The sequence below is a fragment of the Triturus cristatus genome, chromosome 7, assembly GCF_964204655.1.
Source record: "Triturus cristatus chromosome 7, aTriCri1.1, whole genome shotgun sequence".
Lineage (NCBI taxonomy): Eukaryota > Metazoa > Chordata > Amphibia > Caudata > Salamandridae > Triturus > Triturus cristatus.
Genome location: NC_140590.1, coordinates 1,716,847,848 through 1,716,862,396, shown reverse-complemented (window position 1 = coordinate 1,716,862,396; position 14,549 = coordinate 1,716,847,848).

The following is a 14,549-nucleotide window of genomic DNA, read 5'->3' as shown; positions in this document are numbered from 1 at the left end:
TTTCTACATGTGCTCTCATTGTATGTATTAATTTGCTTGTATTGTCCTGACGATGATAAATAGACCTCTCATGAAATAAATCTCATGTGCAGATAACTCCATAAAATTAACGTCATTCTTTGCATTCTCCAAATGTTGAAAACTAAAAACTTTTATTAGTGACTCAAAGCACAATTCTCATGTGTAGGCTCAAATAACCAGCTGGTGTGCCTGAATTTTCCCATTAGTAATAGGCCACATATGCAAGTGGCACTAAACAACTTTCATGCATGAATTCTATAATCATTGCTACTTTTATGCATGTGCACCTGTGAAACCTACTAATGGAATCCCAATTTCTCATTGTTATTCAATAACCTTTCCGCTTGTTTTCTTGTTGAAATTCGGTCTAGTGACCATGGGCCTTATTTAGAATTTGATGCATGCGATACTCTATCACAAACAAGATGGATATTTAGTCTGCTGTTGTACAGTTGCATTATATCCAGTGGCACTTGTAATAATGTGGACTGGATATCCGCCATGTTTGAGGTGGAGTAATCTTGTTGCCAAACTCTAATTCGGGTGCTAAAATGCTGATTTGAGAACTTGGGTTCAAAGGTTTCATTGATGTTGTGGTGGTAATACTTCAGTCACCGTGCCTTACCCTCAGAGAGATTCTTTTCCTCAGGAAGAGGTTATGAAATCAAATATTATGTGGAAGAAAGCCTAAGAAAAAAATTAAAGGACTGTCATTATTTTTGCGTAGACTGATCGGAAAATGCATGCACAAAACCTGAGAGACAGTATTATAGATTTGGGAACACGCAAATTTTAATCAATCGTTCGATTTGTACAGCACCGCTAAGCATCTAGATGCAGGATGAGATAGGCTCAGTCGCATAGCCAGTTCTTGAGGGACTTTTGAAATTCTGGTAGAGATGGGGAGGTATGGCGTTGCAGGGGGAGGTTGTTCCAGGCTTTTGCTGTGAGGTAGGAGAAAGAGCACCTTCGCTTGAGCTTCTGTTGACGAGGGGAGTGTGGACAAGCACTAGGGAGGTAGCATAGTTGTCTGGTTGGTGGAAGTTCAGGCAGTGGTTAGTGTATACTCATCCTAGGTTGTGAAGGGCTTTGTATGAGAGGGTCAGTAGCTTAAATTTGAATCTCTTCTATACTGGGAGCCAGTGGAGTTCCTTGAGGTAAGGGGAGATATGGGTCCATTGGGGAAGGTCACATTTATGCTTGATATTTCCAAAACCAATCAAACTTTTGGAGCTCAATACTAGGATGTTTATCAGGCATGACCAGCTCAAAATAGATGAAATAGACAGTTTTGAGATCTTACTCCTTTATCCAGGTTGAATATGGAGGATGAATATTAGCTTGTGTTTCTATTCTCTGCAGTAGAAGGGGCCAATGCCATTGCTTTGATATTCAGTGCCAAAGCCTACAGAGAAGAGGACTTTCCTGCAAAATGAAATAAGGCTTTCTTGGCATTACTAACCTTATATTAATCACATAATTTAACAAACGACTTGTGTGTGGATTAATACCATCCTTGTTCTGCATGGGCATCTTGATTAGTTTTCTCAATTCCTACAAACCACTTTATGAACCTGGGTCATATGAACCAATCACAATTTTAAATTCTAATTATGAGATATTAGCCAGAAATTTGGCTCATCAGTTCCATAGAGTTTTTTACCTGGCTGTTATCTGGCTTCCGATTCTGCCTAACTGACAGAATGTCTGATTGTTAGAAACCTTAAAAATTCCTCCTTCTGTTATCGTGAGTAATGCTGAGAATGGTTTTGACCTTGAGAGCTGGGAGTTTCATGTATTAAATTCTTTAAAAAAAATAGGTTTTCCCCTCCTAGCTCACGAGGTAAATCACTTTACTGCATTCTGAGTTGAAAGCTAATATCAAAAATTGCACCTCAGTTGGAAACACATTTTGGTGACTATGGAGACTCATCAGAGCTGCTCAATGTAACCAGATGTTTTTTGTGCTATTTGACAAGATTTTTCCCACACTAATCAGCAATTCAAGCAAGATAGTACCGCCCATGATTGATATTCCATAGATGATATTGCACTTTTCTTAAAGGCAGATTCATTGATTATCCAGGAAGCCTTTAATATTATTCAAACGTTTATGAATTTGGATATTTATACATTTATGTGCAGTACATCAGAAATCATGTTATTTAACACCGTCAAATAAGTCATTACTTAAAGATTAAATACATTAGGCTCCAGTTTTTTGGGTTCCACTATTTAGTAGACACAAATTTCACAATTAAGCACTTACCTTCCCTCCATTAGTGGCAAAGATCAAGTGCTGGACGCTTATAATACTATGCCTTGTTTACTTTCAGGATGTGTTTTTATACTTAATCAAATATCTGTTTTGCCATTAATTTTGCTTTTTCTTTAGTTTGCTCCATGTTTTTTTTTACCAGCAAGCTTTTGCGACAGATGACCCTGTTCATCAAACTCCAAATCAACCCCTAAGTCGTTTGTTATCTAGTTCCCAGATTATCTCCTTTTTTACTCAACCACTTGACGGCAGATTTCAGATCATACGCTCTCACTTATGCTTGTTTCCCAGATAATCAGCCATCTGGACACATTCATATACATTTTCATGTGATAGTAAGGCCAGAACTGGGGGAATAAACTCTTATGTCAATTGTAAATAATGCTAACTTATGTTCTTACCTGAAACATTGAAGGAGAATTACTCTGGAATCCAGTCTCAATTTCTGCGCTAAGGACTCAATATACAAGTCAAACAGTTGCAACAATGAGTGGCACCTCTGTTGTACACCCCCAGCAATGGGAAAGGCAGACAGGAGGTGTCTGTTTATGCATAGGATGTCATGGAAGGCATAATAGAACAGCATAACTACTGCCACCATTTCCTGCCATCCTGCTAAACATTAAAATATAATATTCTGCCAGATCTAGGTTGCAAAATAATCTATTAGTGAGGTCGGCACCATATCATCTGTAGGAGTAAAGTAATAGTTACTTGAGCCCATGTATCATGTGGCTCATCACCTAAAAGAATAACATTGAAAATGTTTGCCATAATTGGAACTGCTTGGCTTATTGAACTTTTAGAAACCTCTGTGGAGGATATCAGGCCCACCCGCATTGCTGTGTTAATTTTATATGCTGTCCCTGACAGTCTCAGAGATATGGAGCTCCGAATTAGCCTGTTGATCATGCGAGTTGGGAAGTTCAATGCTCTCCGGCCAATTTCCAACCATTTCCCAAACCACAAACCCTATTTCTAGGTGCTCTAAAATAATTATGCAGTATTGATTCTATCAGATTGCTGGACACTATTGTCAGTTTTGTGGTTGGATCAATAGTTTTCCAAATACACAAGTTACTCTGTGAGTCAATTTTTGCCTTCCATGCTAAAAGACCTAAACCATGTCCAGTACTGCAATTTTTCTCTTCTCTCATTTCTTCCATTTCAGCTCATGTAGTCGAGTATGTTTTTTTATCATGAGTATACTCCACAGACACTATTGTATCCGCACTGGATCATCCTGTGCTTCTTGATTTTGTTTTTCTAAAAGAAGCTGATCTGTTTTATTTTTTGTGTGGCTTTTACTAGCTGCTATATCAATATTTCCTTGGAATATACTTTGTAAGTGTCCCATTAACCTGCAAAAGGAGTGAATCCACATTACAGTGCGAAAAAGAATAAATGCATAGTTTAAGATGCTCCTCGAGTCCATATGTATGTCACCTAGGCATTGAGTGCTATATGGATCCTAAAGGTGTTTAAGAGGATGGGTTATTTCCCCCAGAGCGCTATATAAGAAATCCTAAATTTAAAAAAAAACTAACCTTGAAAATTGCCCATATTTTTTGTATGAAAAATATGACCTCTTTGCAACAAAATACTTGGCCTCCTCATGTCTATTAGAGTAGGCGCTAGAACCATGCTATGCGCTAGAACCCTGATATGCACCAAAACCCAAGACTTGCTTTTTATGGTATATAGTATAGTGGTAAGATTATCTAATGCATAGATGCCTTCAGACTCAATTCAGGTGGGAGGCTCCTGACTTTTGAAGCTAAAAATGGCTTTATTTGACCTATCTGCTTCCTGAAATTTCCCATGTTTCAATGTATATCAATTGGGAAAATGCACTCCACTGATTCTTTTTCAGAATCTCCCACTTTCCACTTGTAAGATGTTGGCATGGATGCTAATGCTTTGTACATAATATTAGTGACATCTTCTGCAATCACATAAGGGGCAAGGATCTCCGCCACATTGTTGAACAACCTCTGAAATGTATTGGGGTCATTATTGTTAGGGCCATAACATGAGGCTGCTGACTACTTAGTCTGACAAACATTGAGGGAGATAGCCCATCTCCCCAAGTATTACATTCTAGGCGGAACCAGTTCTTCTGTGGATGGTGCCCCAACTAATATTGCTGTCCCTTGGTTTTAGAACTTTCAATCACATGTATGACATTTGTAACCCTTTGTGAAAAAAGTTCTTCTTAAGCTTCAAGCAATGTATGAGGAGCATAATATCTACCTTGCTCCTTCTTTGAGTCTTGACCTGCAACCCATTGATCCCATTAAATAAACATTTGGTGTCTCTCTGGCATCACCACACTTAATATTGAATATCTACAGAGGAGAATCAGATAGTAATAGGTGGAGACAGAGGGCCTATAAAGGGATTGGCTGACAGAGTCCTCTGCCTCAACCATTGTGGAGGACCTGTCTGCCAAACTGAGGATCTACCCACGATAGAGTCAGAGGGACCCTCATATTTCTTCCTGCTGTTCTCCTGCTGGCACCATGAGCGCCATTTAAAGTTTGGCGACCATATTTAGAGATCTCCACCATCATAGCAGAGATCTATCTGCCTTCAAAGGAGGAATTGAAAGTTGCTTCTGGAAGCACCGACCAGAAAAAAACGACATCAGACGCAAATAAGGAAAACCATCCGCTTTCATTCAGTGTGCGAGTTATGGTTTGCCTGGCTATTGTAGTGCTAAGTATACATTGAAAATGTCAGTAATATTTTGGTTTGAATTCATAACCATACCGGCACTTTAACTGTGCTTCTTAAGTTTCTAAGGTTTTTCTAAACATATGTTAACGGATTGTAACCGAAGCTAACCATAACTCCACTTTAAAATGTGTTGCTTTCAGTGATTGTTTATTTTTATATCCTATACCACAAAAACTGTTCCTTACGCCCAACCAAGAACGAGCAGTCAAGTCACCGAGGCGCATGGCCTTTGCCCCTGTGCAGTAGAGGTGGGCCACAGGGGCTGACCCGCAGCTAGGCCCTGTGCCCTACCCTCCTTGGGTCATCAAACCCCTCTGTCCACAGCATTGGGCCGTTCATAGTGAGGGTGAGCTGCCATGCTTGGCCTTTGGACAAACCCATATAAGAGCTCCCACCACAGTCAAGACTGGTGCCCTTACACAGCATGCTATGAGTTACTGGATACCTTGTTTTAGAGGGAAATTGCTTTATTAACAATTTTATTATTTCTATTGCAAAGGTCGCAAGTTATACAAAATGAAGCATCATCATATGTACAGTAGACCTGAGGACGAAGGGGGATGTACAGAGGATTTGAGCAGGATGAGGTAAAGCTATAGGAAGGATGTGATTGAGAAGAGGAGCCAGAGAGACTACAGGAGAAAGTCAACTACTTCGAGTCATCTGTGGAAGAGAGGAAACAAATGCAGATCAGAACCTCAGCTTTACCCTGGATGACTTGTGTTCTGATGCTCTGCTTGAGACCTTGTGTAAATATACAGTGCCAGATACCTGGAGTAAATGTGCAAAGCAAATAGTTGTAGTGTAACATTACAAGTTTAGGAATCCCAATGCAAACAGACATTTCAAGAAAAAACAGGCCTTCGTGTGCACCACAGAAAACTTGTGAATGTACAGTGCCCAAAAACATAATGTAAATGTTTAGTGTGCCAACAGACACAATGTAACCATGAGCTGCCAGAACTAAAGTGAATAGAGATGCAGTGCAAACTTACAGCATGGCCAAGAGCCCTATTTTGCATGCTCCACAGCCCAAAACCTTAATACAGACATGCAATGCCGCGGGGTCTGCGTCTGAGCGTTACACTGAGGTGAATCTCGTGCAAGGTTAAAATGCCAGGAAATGTGGTGTAAATGCACACTACTTGGTGTAGAGTGACACTGCTAGGATAGTTGTTATCAGCATAGTTTTCCAAGGGTCCTGCTATAACATTGTAAGCCAGAAGTTCTGAAATGAATGTTCATTGCCAGGAGGCCTGATGTCAGGTTACACAGCCCTCAGGCCTGATGGAAATGTGGACTGCCAGGAGAGCGAATGTGAAGGTTCACTGCCAGAAAACCTGAGGGTCGTCTACGCTGCTAGTAGAACCATGGCTTCATTTAGGGTTCGGTGGAGCAGAAGCCCTGCAGCAAATCAGCGAGGAACTAGCCCACCAAACCTGCAGTTCCTCCACCTCATTTAAAGGTTGGGGGGAGCACCATGTTTCTGATGTTGGCACCTCAGCAAGCCGCACCATAAGAATCCCTTGTCCGGTGGATGACCTGTGAAAGGTTCTCCAGGGTTGGAGTATTGGATGTCCTACCCTACTTAGGGAGGGGATTCTGACACAAAAAATGTTGTTCTGTACTGGTGGTACCAGACAGAAAAATATTTAAAAAATGGCTCTGATGCAAAGAAAGATTCCTTTCTTGCTTTGGATAAGGTACATTATTTTCTGCACAACCGCCACTTTGCAATTGTCTGTCTGCAGAATGAACAAAAATGCTGAGTCAGCCTCAACAATCTGGAGGCGCAATAAGTGCATTGGTCGGTGGATCCACTTTTGTAAGAACAATCTCTTAATACAGCAGATGGTGCTCTGAGGGTTGGTGAGGTGATGGCATCTGCCTTTCCAGAATCTTAGCCGACAGCCATTTAAAGGCTGAATGAGGCCTCTAGTGTAAAGTTACACTTTGGACAACTGATGTAAATTCGCCGCGAGGACACCTGGTATAAAGTTACACTGCCAGAAGACCTGATGTAAATGTTCCCTTCCAGTAGACCTCTCATGAACATACACTATCAGGAGTCTTGGTCTAAAATGACATAGTGAGGTGAGCAAATTTAGCAGCAGCTTGTCAAGAGATGTGATGTAAATGTGCACAACTAAGAAACCTACAGTCTGAATGACATACAATGCGGGGAAGGAAAAGCAAGAGGAAGAAGGCAAAATAGTAGCATCAAGAGGATTAGGAGCAGAAGGGGGTTATGGGACAAGGGTTTGAAGGAGGGAAAGAAGGATCTGCTGACATAGGGCATGAGGCAGGGAAGACAAGAATCATAACTGTTGCAGTGGTCAATCAAGGCTTCACCATTGACAAACTCATACTACAGGGGACATTGTACGCAGCCATCGCATTGTCTTCTGCAATAGAAAGGAAAAGGAGGGTGAGACGGGACTCATTTCTGGGGCGGTCCCTCATTTGGTGGAGAAAAACTGTTGTGTCCACACTGAGATGTATAGAAAACAAAAGCAATCTACTCCAACACACAGTGGGCTCAGATAACCAGAATCCCCGATGAGTTGTCTATGTGAGGCTCCTTCTCCATGAAATGTCTTCTTGAGGCTTCTGCCTCATATGCACTGGCCTGAAGAGGGCTATTTCCTGATGGGGAGTGGTCATTGTCTGCCTGACAGCGATTACAGGTTTATGCCCACACATGCCTGATAGAGTTGATTCTTATACAAGTATCAATTAGGTGGTAACTATTGTATAGTGGGGTGTGCTATTTCATAGTGATGCCTAAAATATGAAAAATTGAATATTATTTCTGAGATGACCTTGGGCGCCAAGTACTTGTTGGCTCAAACCTAGCTCGGAAGTGTGAGAGGTGTGGTGGTAAACAATGACGGAAAGTTTTATTTAGATAAAAAAATAATGAATCTGAAAGAAAGAACTAAAGTATGAAATGTCTGTATGGAGTCTATTTTGGGAATTAATTCCTCTTCTTTAAGGGGAGAAATGAAAGCAAGACCTTTTGTATGAGGTGCAATTTGGGACATTTACCAATACAACTAAACATAGGGGAGTGTATTTTTACCTCTTAGAGACTGCAGCGTTGAAGTGGATGTAGGAATATAGGTAGTGGTTTATCGTCCTAGACAATTTTACCCTATGCCAGAGTGTGACATTTTATTTAAATGCAAATATTTTTAATAAGAACTTGATAATGTACCAGGGCGGGCAAGAACCTAATTATATTGATACCAAGACAGCACTGCTTAACAATCACCTATTGATTCCAGCACAGTTCACTGGCAAGATGTGAACATGTAAAGGCATGATCTGTATTTTATCAATATTCTCTTCAAGATTAGAGCTGTTTTGGTTAAAATCAATTCCTGATCGTGGTTGAGCTACTTTTCCAGCTTTGCAGTTCACGTACAGGTAAAATGTCCCCAAGGTACTGACCTGTTATATCGTACATTAAAACAGGGTGCTGCTTGTACTGCTGTTACTACGACATAAAACAATAAAAGGTTTAAAACATATATATATGTGATCAAGTAACACAAGGAACACATGATTGATGCACGTATTAATAGGTTTGGGTGATTTGTTTGTGATTCCATGTGCTACAACTTTGTCCCACCACTCCATTCTGGCCGCCACTCAATAGTGCAAATCCAGTCAACTTAAAACCCTAAAATTATTTGTCAATATACTATGAACTTGGGCTTCTGTTTAGAATAACATCTGGCAGAGATTATTGGAGATACAACCCAGTGTTGCTTCCCTATCTTGCATTACCACACATTAAAGTATACTAAAAAGTGATGGATGGAAGGCTTGGATTGATCTCAGCCACTTGTAATTACTCATGCTGCATCTCAATCAATCGTTTTTTTGCACATCATGCCACGTCAGTTTGTAACCAGCTATATGCACATCAGTCTTGACCCTGCTCTAATGGGAACAGTCCAGTCAGAACTGCCAAGCCAGATCGTCCCTGAACCGGAACACCAACAACTCAGGACCGGTTTCACCCTTGTTACGGCTGGGTCCAAGGTGAGGTGCCATGGTGTGCAAAATAACGTTGGACGGGAATGTGGCCCGAGTATTTTTGCAGTGACTGAGATTAATTCAAGCATTTCATCCTTCACTTTTTGTTTACTTTAGCCTTACTACACATGCCATAAGACTTCATGAAATGGTAATACATCTTGGAGTAAAGCAACTAAATATCTACAGTTTGAAATTAGTACTCCCATTACCAATAAAACATTAATAACTTTCTGTGGTTACTCTAAAAATGGCTTATGATTTATCCACCTACAATGAACATTGATGAGATATGCAGACACATGTAACAATGACATATTTGAAGATCATGAGATATTATTTTTGATATGATTAGGAAGAGTACCAAAAATCCATTTCATAAAATGTGTTTGCCTTAAAAAATGCCCTCCGTAATTTCTTGAATGCAATATGTAAATACAAAAAGAGCAGTCTTCAACTATGGGTAACAAAGTGGCTGAACAACATCGAAATCATATTTGACTCTTAACTTTTAGACTTCACCAATTTACAAATACATAAGGTTTTCAACCAATATTATTTTAAACAATAAGACTTAATACGATCTATTGAACTTGTAAAGAATTCTTCCACAAATGATAGCGAGACACAGATGGCATACCACGTTTTCAAGGTGCACTAAGTGAAATTACCAATACATTTTTCTTTTTAAGACTTTGTAATATATGTTTTCAAAGGGAATTGCATATTTGTCTACTTTTTGTACTAAAGTAAATAAATTCTAACTGAATGATACAATTTTTCTTATTCCAGAAGTATGAATGACACAATGTCATACCAAAATATAATCTCAATCATATTTACTGAAATATTATCAAGCATATTAGGGATAAATATTTTTTTTTACTCTTAAGGTCCAAATCTCTTACCATTAAGATATGCTGGTAGTTGATACCTTGGACATAATATTTTGGCATGTTTTTATTAAAACGGCAATCTTGTGACATAACATTGACGTTTGCAATTACACTTTGGGGGATATTCTCAAGAACTTGTGATAATCATCGCCAAAATCTGATATTGCAATCTTTCATATCGCTGTCTATCGCAGGAAAATAACTCTGTGTTAACGTCCTATTCTCAACACGGCGCTAACATGCGATACTGTCCCGATAACGCGTCAAATCTCGGCGATAAAGTCACCGGGACGGAGATAAAAATCTAAACCCCAATGTGAAAAAAGATTTGATGTGCCCAACCGCGAAAAAAAAATCTGCATTAATCTTCGCCAGGCCTGCAATTCACATGCATCATGTGGGAAAATGCTCTATAAAAGCACCCCAAAAAATACACAGAAACCAAAACAAACTGTGAAGCACCATGGGTGCACCCCGACTGAGTGCAGAGGACAACTCGAACCCCACAAGCCCCACGGAGGACCAGTCAGGAACCCCGTGTTTGGGGAAGGGCAAGGAGAAGAGGAAGAGGAAGACGGGGTTCAGTCCGCAGGAAAACAGGATCATCGTCAGGGAGGTGATAGAACACTAGTGACAACTGTTCGTCACCTCCACTGTGTCATTGGCAACACAAATGGAAATGTGGCACACCATCGTGAACAACGTGAATGCAGTCGGGATGTTGAGGAGGTCAATGGAGGAGGTCAAGAGGCGCTGGCATGATGTGAAGAGCCAAACCAAGCAGAAACTCGCTACCAACCGGAAGGCAGCAACGGTGATTGGAGGTGGGAGTCCTGCGCCACAGGAGGAACTGGATGAGCTGGAGGAAATGGTGGCCACAGTCATCAGTGTGGAGATGGTGCAAGGAGTTGGGGGTCCAGACACAACTCGATATGACCTGACCCAACAGCAACAGGGTGAGTAACGACCAGGGACTGGGGGGACAGGGGGAGATGGGCACAATGGCACACATGCACAATTATGTGTAGCACACTGCACACCCACAATGGTTGTGGAACATGTCTCTGATACTCTTGGCACACTGCAGCACACATAGAAACACCACCTAGGCCCCCGTCCACTATGTGCACAAAGGGGCACCCCTCCCCATCACCAATCCCACAACCTACCCATGCACATGTACTGAATACAGCAAAGCAGGGGCTCTGTGAGCCACATTGACAATGCAAGTGACACTGCATGACCGATAGCATGGCTACAGTCAAAATACATGACATGGTGCACGACACGACACTGAGGTGGCCCAGTGTGGATCACATCCTCAAAGGAGCAGGTCACACTCTGACACATCCACGTGCACATACAACGGCCGACGTCAACGACACATCTGCAGACAAACAATGCACAAGAGTACAAAAACCGTCCAAGAGCACAAATGACCCAAGTCGACAACATCTCAGCACCGTAAAAGCACACAAGTCAAAGGCACACCGCCTCAAAGGGATAAGGGGCAGCAAAATCAGAGCAGCAGGGGCGACTCTCCCACAATGCAGCACACACATAACATTCAGAGCACATCAACATCAATGACAATGTGGTATAAAGTGCAATACTTTCACCACAGAACAGAGGACACAACTGGTGCTACTTGTATTCAGAAACTGGCCAATCACATCTGGCATAGCAGGAAACTGTGAGATGGTAATGTACGAGTATAACCTCACATCCGTCATGTAGTTGAAATGTCCACTGTCTCCCATCAAATAGCCAGCTCCTCCCAAACAGTCACAATTTACATTGTCATACAGTCGGTATATAAACATGTACAATGCGTCAACATACATGGAACACACTGTTAACCTGCATCTCCCCTTAACATTGTAGAGGGACAATCAATACCTCCTGCAGAGCAGAACAAATATCTCTTCAGTGATGATGAAGAGGACCCCCTGGCCATCTGCTCCGACACCATCCAATAACTCGTAGACAGCCTCCGCACCCCACCTCCAGGAGCAGGTCAGCCCAGCTACATCGAGGTGACACCACCCCCTGCCCTGCACAGACCACACAGTAGGAAGCACCCACCACCACGGCTGTCTCCCCGCACCACACTGAAAAACACATGGCCTTCCAACGCCTTGTGTTAGACTGCCAGAGGGAGCTGGCTGAACAAGTGCGGGTGGGTTTCGATCTCATGGCAGATAAACTAGATGACATACGTGGGTGTATAATTGCCATCAGGGACCACTTACAGTCCCTAACGGACACCTACAGTCCATTCCATGCTCCACAACAATCCTTGGCTGACCTCACTGGGGCCATCACTCGGATCCGAGAACTGTCTAGTCAGGTAGGCTCCAGCGATGCCAGCACACAAAGTTGGCACAGATGAGGACAATGGAGACCATGGAGCGGATGCATGCTGGAAGGATGGCTGCCACGGCTGAACACCAGCGAGATGTAGCTGGGATCTACCATGCCCTGCAGATCCTCATCTTGCCATAGCTGCCACAGAACCTGTCCCAGATGCCTGCTGCAGGAACTTCGACACTCACATCTCCACCCCCTGATGTGTCAGTGGCACACAGTGATGCAGCCATTCCACCTCCGCCTCCTGATGTATCAGTGGCACACAGTGATGCAGCCATGCCACCTCTGCCCCCTGATGTGTCAGTGGCACACAGTGATGCAGCCATCCCACCTCTGCCTCCTGATGTGTCAGTGGCATATAGTGATGCAGCCATGCCACCTCTGCCCCCTGATGTGTCAGTGGCACACAGTGATGCAGCCATACCACCTCCACCCCCTGATGTGTCAGTGGCACACAGTGATGCAGCCATAACACCACCAACTGACACACCGGACACAGAAGACATATCAGAGGAGTAAGATATGGATGGTAATGTCTCTGTGTGAGAAAGGAGGTTGTAGCATTCATCTCCGCCATATGGCCTGTTCCTGCCTGGTTCAGCCCTCTGCATCATGCCCTGGAATAACACCTTCCACTGTCCCCAAAACACTCTGCGACATTCACCTGGACCCCGACATGGACTGCCATATCTGCTCTGGTTACCAATCACACAGCAATCAGGCTGCGGACTGAACTCTTCCTCTTCCAATTTACTTATTATTCCCCAAAGGACTCTGTTTGGCCCTCCACTGGGCAACCATGTAATGTAGGGTTTGCATGGCCATGTACTGCTCCAGCTACGACACTCCACAGAATGTGAATAAAACATTCCAAATCACACAGATGTGTCATGTCTATGTTCAATCAAGTATAAAAGTATGGATGAATGTAGGGACAGAGATTGCACAAAAAGGTACACCCTGGGAAATGACATCAATGCGCATGTTTGTCCCTGACCCACATGGCCAATTAGATGACTGTGAAGGTGTGAACTAACTGTGGCCTCATTGCTCATGAACAACAATCTCACAACCCCCCAACTTAGCCCAACGTCCATGTATTAAATAGGGCTGTGTGTAAAAATGTCAAATTCGGTAGCAGGACTAAAGTAGTGTCCTCCATCACATGTGACAACAGAACATCTCTTCACATACCTACTCACACTCAACTGTGTGGACACAGCCTGTTCTGATGGATTACATTGTTCCACATGGGCATAAGTTGTACACCATACTCACATTGCTGAGGACACTTAAGAACACAGGTCTATCAGCAACTATCCCAACGACAATGTCTGGCTCACAGAGGTGGAGCTGGCAATAGGGACTCACCCACAAGTGAAATGCATTAGTCAGTCCCTCCCTGTGTATGGACAATGCTCATTGAGGCACATGATTTGTCATTATAATCAACACTCATCACAGTTGAACACTAGTGAAGTTGCGTAGACTTTATTTGCATGTGCGTGCCAGTACAGGCAAGACAAGGGCCACAACATGCAGAGCAATGCTTCAGACACTAACAGGCAGCAAAGGAACATGTAGAGGTGCAAGAAATGGGGAGGCAAAATATGACAGCCAATCATTATGGATAGAAACGGTCTCAGCCCACCTTGCCTTGCTGGACGAGTCATTTGATGTTTGGCGTATGCTCATTGCCCAGTGTCAGGGGACACGACTCACAGCCCCTGGGATCTGCATAGTGCTGTACAACCGGACTGTGCTGACTGTCTGCTCTGCTGACAATGAGCAGGTGAAAGGGTCCAACAGCAGTATGTATGATTTAGGAATGGTGACAAACGATGCTGTGCAGCTCCGCCATGGGACTGCCTCACCTTGCACAGGTGTGTGTCAACACGCGTAGGTGCACGCACATGCATTCTGAGCCCAGGCGAATACAGACACGTCCACTGTTGTGGTGGGATTTGTGACCATTTGTCCAAGATGCAACAAGGTGTTGGGACATGTGCTCTGGGTTACAATCAGTTGTGGCTGCAGCAACATAGTTACTCGTCCATGAATGTGAGCGCAGCTTCCTGGGCAATCAGTTAAAAGAGTACGTCGTTGTCGAGTTCAACAAACACGAGGGAGAGCCAATCCTTTAAGTGGTCCGGACAGATGTGCTCCGTCCATGCCGTTTCACCAATCCGCAACACAGCCCA